This window comes from Leuciscus leuciscus (assembly GCF_965113295.1).
Source record: "Leuciscus leuciscus genome assembly, chromosome: 5".
In the NCBI taxonomy this organism is placed as follows: Eukaryota; Metazoa; Chordata; class Actinopteri; order Cypriniformes; family Leuciscidae; genus Leuciscus; species Leuciscus leuciscus.
This window is the reverse complement of record NC_138729.1, coordinates 35915033-35922040: the sequence shown is the minus strand read 5'-3', so window position 1 is coordinate 35922040 and position 7008 is coordinate 35915033. Positions and strand designations below refer to the sequence as shown.

Here is a 7008-nt window from a genome sequence, read left to right as displayed (position 1 = left end):
TTTGAGACTGTGGTCCCAGCTCTCTTCAGGTCATTGACCAGGTCCTGCCATGTAGTTCAGGGCTGATCCCTCACCTTCCTCATGATCATTGATGCCCCACGAGGTGAGATCTTGCATGGTGCCCCAGACTGAGGGAGATTGACCGTCATCAAGCTGCTTGCCTATTGTCCTGTAGCCCATCCCAGCCTTGTGCAGGTCTACGATTTTATCCCTGATGTCCTTACACAGCTCTCTGGTCTTGGCCATTGTGGAGAGGTTGGAGTCTGTTTAATTGAGTGTGTGGACAGGTGTCTTTTATTAAGTACCAAATATTAAGTTCTGCTTTTCTGATGTATCAAATACTTATGTCATGCAATAAAATGCAAATTAATTACTTAAAAATCATACAATGTGATTTTCTGGATTTTTGTTTTAGATTCCGTCACTCACAGTTGAAGAGTACCTAATATGATAAAAATTACAGACCTCTACATGCTTTGTAAGTAGGAAAACCTGCAAAATTGGCAGTGTATCAAATACTTGTTCTCCCCACTGTATGGATATGTGCGCTGAAACATGTAATAAAGATATATATATATATATATATATATATATATATATATATATATACACTCACCTAAAGGATTATTAGGAACACCTGTTCAATTTCTCATTAATGCAATTATCTAATCAACCAATCACATGGCAGTTGCTTCAATGCATTTAGGGGTGTGGTCCTGGTCAAGACAATCTCCTGAACTCCAAACTGAATGTCAGAATGGGAAAGAAAGGTGATTTAAGCAATTTTGAGCGTGGCATGGTTGTTGGTGCCAGACGGGCCGGTCTGAGTATTTCACAATCTGCTCAGTTACTGGGATTTTCACGCACAACCATTTCTAGGGTTTACAAAGAATGGTGTGAAAAGGGAAAAACATCCAGTATGCGGCAGTCCTGTGGGCGAAAATGCCTTGTTGATGCTAGAGGTCAGAGGAGAATGTGCCGACTGATTCAAGCTGATAGAAGAGCAACTTTGACTGAAATAACCACTCATTACAACCGAGGTATGCAGCAAAGCATTTGTGAAGCCACAACACGCACAACCTTGAGGCGGATGGGCTACAACAGCAGAAGACCCCACCGGGTACCACTCATCTCCACTACAAATAGGAAAAAGAGGCTACAATTTGCACAAGCTAACCAAAATTGGACAGTTGGAAGACTGGAAAAATGTTGCCTGGTCTGATGAGTCTCGATTTCTGTTGAGACATTCAGATGGTAGAGTCAGAATTTGGCGTAAACAGAATGAGAACATGGATCCATCATGCCTTGTTACCACTGTGCAGGCTGGTGGTGGTGGTGTAATGGTGTGGGGGATGTTTTCTTGGCACACTTTAGGCCCCTTAGTGCCAATTGGGCATCGTTTAAATGCCACGGCCTACCTGAGCATTGTTTCTGACCGTTGCCTGGTCTGATGAGTCTCGATTTCTGTTGAGACATTCAGATGGTAGAGTCAGAATTTGGCGTAAACAGAATGAGAACATGGATCCATCATGCCTTGTTACCACTGTGCAGGCTGGTGGTGGTGGTGTAATGGTGTGGGATGTTTTCTTGGCACACTTTAGGCCCCTTAGTGCCAATTGGGCATCGTCTAAATGCCACGGCCTACCTGAGCATTGTTTCTGACCATGTCCATCCCTTTATGACCACCATGTACCCATCCTCTGATGGCTACTTCCAGCAGGATAATGCACCATGTCACAAAGCTCGAATCATTTCAAATTGGTTTCTTGAACATGACAATGAGTTCACTGTACTAAAATGGCCCCCACAGTCACCAGATCTCAACCCAATAGAGCATCTTTGGGATGTGGTGGAACGGGAGCTTCGTGCCCTGGATGTGCATCCCACAAATCTCCATCAACTGCAAGATGCTATCCTATCAATATGGGCCAACATTTCTAAAGAATGCTTACAGCACCTTGTTGAATCAATGCCACGTAGAATTAAGGCAGTTCTGAAGGCGAAAGGGGGTCAAACACAGTATTAGTATGGTGTTCCTAATAATCCTTTAGGTCAGTGTGTGTATATATATATATATATATATATATATATATATATATATATATACACATACTGTATGCATAGCTTCATAAAAGTACAAATAATTTTCAACACTGATGATAAGAAGCAGCAAAACAGAATATTAGAATGATATCTGAAGGATCATGTGACACTGAAGATGAATAATGGCTGCTGAAAAATCAGCTTTACCATCACAGGTATAGATTACATTTTTAATTATATTACAATAGAACAGTTATTTTAAATAGCAAAAAAAAAAAAAAATTCAATATAACTTTTTACTGCACTTTTAATTACAGAATTTATGCAGCCTTTAGAGACGTATATCAAAAACGTTAAAATCTTACTGACCCCAAACCTTTGAATGGTAGTGTAGCCTATAGGCAGATAAATGTACAGCGACAATAATTTGTAAACATTTTTATAAACATTCTATACTATCAAATTCAACATTTTAATTCCATGAATTCAATATTATAATGAATTTGTACATTTATTGCTTAATTGCTTTTTATTCAATAACGCCTATGTTTTAGATAGGCGTATGTAAATAATGTAATATTTTTTGTCTTTATCCAGTAAATGTATATGAAAATGTATGCGTGCTAGAAGAACCGGTTTACATATGAATACCTGCCATTACTAATGAGATCACGTTGATATGCATCTTTCTCTGCTTGTGTCCTCTTATAAGGACATCATCTCACCGTCCGCATGGATTACAAAGACATACTGTCACAACCGTCATTCTATAGAAAAGGGAAAATAAGCTGTTATCCATCATCTTCAAGAGTAAAGTCACAAATCCCCTCGGATAATTCTTCAAAGAAATTACTTCAGGATAACTAACAAAAAATACTGTGCATTGAAATATGTGATTTGCATTCAAGTTGCTGTAGCTCAGGGCTAGAACAGTATAGTGGCATCTGGAAATGATCAAGTTTCAAGTAGTTAAGGGGTAAATGGACAATTTCACAGGCTTAACTTTATCCGGGTGCATTGCAGACAGATGGAAAATAACGCAGTTCACCTACATTTCTCACGTTTTCTGACACAATGTCAACTACGTGATAATGGTGTTGAAATCCTGTTATATTACAAACATCTTTAGATTTAGTCAGATCAGTCAGTCCATTTATTCTAGGGGCTATCCATATTTTAATATTTAGCCAGCAGATTTACCCAGTGGTCTGGCAGTTAAACCTAGCTCGAGAAGCTGTTAACTTGTAGATGAGAGGTCTTTAGATGAAAAGAAAGATGAAATACTACTCTATGCATCTCTCTGGATTCCAAAAGACAGTTGGGGATTGAAACAGAAATGGAGATCTATGACCTTCCTCACTGTTTATCTTTCCCCCATACCTAAAACAGGGGCACTTGCTGCCACAGGTCAGTGCACATGGCACCAATTAAGAGTTCAACAAGATGTCTACAGACATTAGTATAGGGTTTGCGAATAAGCGAACTAGACGTGCCTTAGTTTTAAAACTACTTTGACACAAGGCGAAATGAAGGACCTGATTAGCATTAACTTAAAAAGAATATTCCAAATTCAATACAAGTTAAGATCAGTCCAGACCACTTGTGGCATAATGATATTAGTGTATGGGAGGACAAGCTTACTTTTCTGTGTAAAGTTATATCCAGTTTTATAGCTTAATTGCATTGACAACACAATGCCTAAAGAACCATACAAATGACTAGAACAACCTTATAGCTGTAATAATAAAGCTTTAACAAATAAAATTAATGTATATATATAAAAAATATAAAAAAATAAAGTATAAGCTTCATAGTTATGCTTTTAAATCCTTCACAAATTGACCCCATTTACTTCCATTGTAGCGCCTCATGTAAACTTAATTTTTTGGCAATTCTGCCATAAATGCAGATTAAAGGGATAGTTTACCCTAAAATGAAATGATCCCATGCCACACGAGTCAAATTCCAAGTGTTCTCGGGGTATATGATGAAATTCTATGCATTATTTTTAAGGAAAATTCTTACCTTGGCCATAGTGCACGGCAAAGCGACGATCTGTGATACTTTTCGTGTTTTTTAAAAAGCTTGATGCTGGTCGCTATTCATTGCCATTATATGGATGAGCGTAAGCAGGATTTTTTTTTTTTTTATTCTCCATTTGTGGTTTATTAAAGAAAGAAGGGCATACGGTATTAGAGCAAGCTTAACTTGTATTGAATCTGGACTATTTCTTTAATGCCGTATCTGAGTGGATGTAGAGAAAAAGTGACTTGTAAATCAACTTTAACACTAATAGTCTTAAATGAAGGCCATTTCAGAGCATATATATATATATATATATATATATATATATATATATATATATATATATATATCGAACAGTACATCTTTGTTTTCCCTCTGAGGTCATGACTTCCTGTGGCTTGCCAGAAGGTTTGCAGACATTTCACAGTCTAGGTGAACCCCTGCTACTTTTTGTATGTTTATACAAAGCATTGTGCCATGCTACAGGGTTTTACTGAGACCTTTGGTCATCCATCAATGTCTCTCCTGACTTCCTCTGTCTGTGAGCCACCATTTCATTCATTATGCACTTGTTTCTCAAACACTTACAAAGTCCTATAATATAAACTTTTAAGTAACACTTTACAATAATGTCCCATTAGTTATTGTTAATTATTGCATTAACTAACAATGAGCAATAGATCTCTGTTAGAGTTTGTTAATATAAATACAACTGTTCATTGTAAGTTCATGTTAGCTCAGGTCAACAGATACAACTTTAGTAAATAAAGTTATAGTAAATAACTTTAGTAAATGCTGAAATTAACATTAAGATTAATAAATGCTTTAGAAGTATTTTTCATTGTTAGTTCATGTTAACTGATGTTAACAAATACCTTATTGTAAAGGATCACTTTTTGTTTTTATTCCATTTTTCTTTTGAGATGATTGATAACAACATCCCGAAGTTTAAGATTTAGGATGAGGAAAAACAAATGTTTCACATAACAATGGTTTCCTCACACAAGTCCCACAAGGCTTCAAGACGGAGGGAAATTGACTAGAGTTGTCCTCAATGAGAACCATTTCTTCTCAGAGTAACTGAAACAAAATTTAGTGCTGGAGCGTTCACAGCTTTGGGTCTGTGAATTCCCCATTCTATTACCGCATCCAGCAGAGGGGCAAAATGAGTTCACCATGATGTAGAGGTGTCTAGGCCTCTACTCAACATGTCTCTCTTTCTCTCTCTCGTTTCCTAGAACCACAGAGGGACCACTTATGCAGTCCTCTCCTTTTCTTAGCTTCCTTCTGTTATATAATTCAATGCTACTGTTTAAACACCTCTACTTCAGACCTCCAAACATAAGTGTAGCTACCAAATAACTGTGATTTTCGTAGAATAACACATCCTACCACGCAAACTACAGGCATGCTCCAGGTGCCCGTGTAGGTGCATGACCCTGTAAACGTATGTTAGTGACAAGATCAAAGTAGAAGGTTATTTTAAGAGGTTTAACGTTCGCTGTAGGCTATGTTTGGAGAACTAAATAAATAAGTAGAGGTAATCTGTAAAAAATTAAGAGAAGGTGTTTAAAGTAATAAGCGGTTTCGGGGAGTAAGTAACTGAAAGTAGAAATATGCTGACTTATATGAAAAATTAAAACTCTGTCATCATTTACTCACCCTCATTTCGTCCCAAATCTGTATGTCTTTCCAACTTCTGTGGAACACAAAAGAAGATAACTGAATAAACACCCGGTTGGATGAATTCACTACAATGGCAGAACATTGTGATTCACTTTAACACTTAATGAAGTACACAAGAGCCAAAAAGTACATGTGGCTGGCTGTTCATTTGCCAGGTGTGTTTTGTGTGTTTTGGTGAACAACAACCTGATATTTAACCCACTTTATACAGGGTTAACAACTCTCACACATTTGGTGCTTTCAGGCTCTGTCTCACGCTGCCCAAGTAAATCTCATGGCAAATTAAAAAAGCCAACATAGACCATTTGGCGTATGACATCAAAAATCGTGAAAGTGATTCGAAAGCTGTGCTTCGCAGTCGCTTTCGCTATATTTTGATGTTATACGCCATTCGGTCTGCATGCGCAGCGCCACATTAAGTCGATTGAAAGGTATGTGTTTTAATTAACAAATGAAGACCTTTTGATTTAATCTGTCTGCTGTTACATGAGAATGTTGTTCAAAAATACACTCCAAATCTTTTTCCCAGTGGGATTTAGGAGATGGTGTACCCTCTCCATAAAACCCAATGAAATTGTCATACATATATAGCCCCTTTCACACAGCGCGATGATCCCGGAAAATTGCCAGAACGCCTTCTGTGTGAACGCAAACACGACCCGGGATTGATTCCGGCATCGATGCCGGGTTGGGGACCTAGTAACATTGCCGTGTTCAGTCCCAGAACGCGCGCGGTGTGAACACAAGCCGTAACATCAATCGTAGTGATGACGCTGAAGCCAGGATCGTTCGCCAGCTGTGAAACGGTACGTACTGAAATGCGCAAGTTTATGATCGAATCAGAGAAAAAAAATGCACAAGCGTGGTTTCTCGAGAGAGAAATCACAGCTCATAAGCAAACTTAAGACGCTGCTGATACATTACAAGTCACATCGATGTCACGTGTCTTTACGGGATTTTTACGGGTTGTGTGTGAATGCACTCGCTGATTCCGGAAAATCACTGGCAGTGTGAATGAACCAAAATCAAACGAACCCGGGCCAAATCCTGGGTCACTTTATCCGTGTATTTTCCTGAATCTCTGTGTGAAAGGGGCTTATGATACAAAACTTTTAGCCATATATGGACATTGGCAGCATCACTTTTCTACAATGGAAGAGAGTAAAGGAGCGTCGTCCATCTTTTTTTACAGTCTAAAAAGGATCAAAAGATTTCTGGTATTGCCATCCTTGTGGGGAAAGAGAAGTATGATTT

The 7008-nt window shown here is 38.2% G+C and overlaps 1 long non-coding RNA gene across 1 annotated transcript; it reads right to left on the bottom strand.

Annotated features, from left to right (window-relative positions):
- Positions 1-573: 573 nt before the first annotated feature.
- Positions 574-6306, bottom strand: LOC309498710. The gene is made up of 2 exons (XR_014206019.1): positions 5731-6306; positions 574-2810 (listed from the first exon to the last, which is right to left on the bottom strand). It is a non-coding gene; the product is annotated as an uncharacterized lncRNA (long non-coding RNA).
- Between the last annotated feature and the right edge of the window lie 702 nt (positions 6307-7008).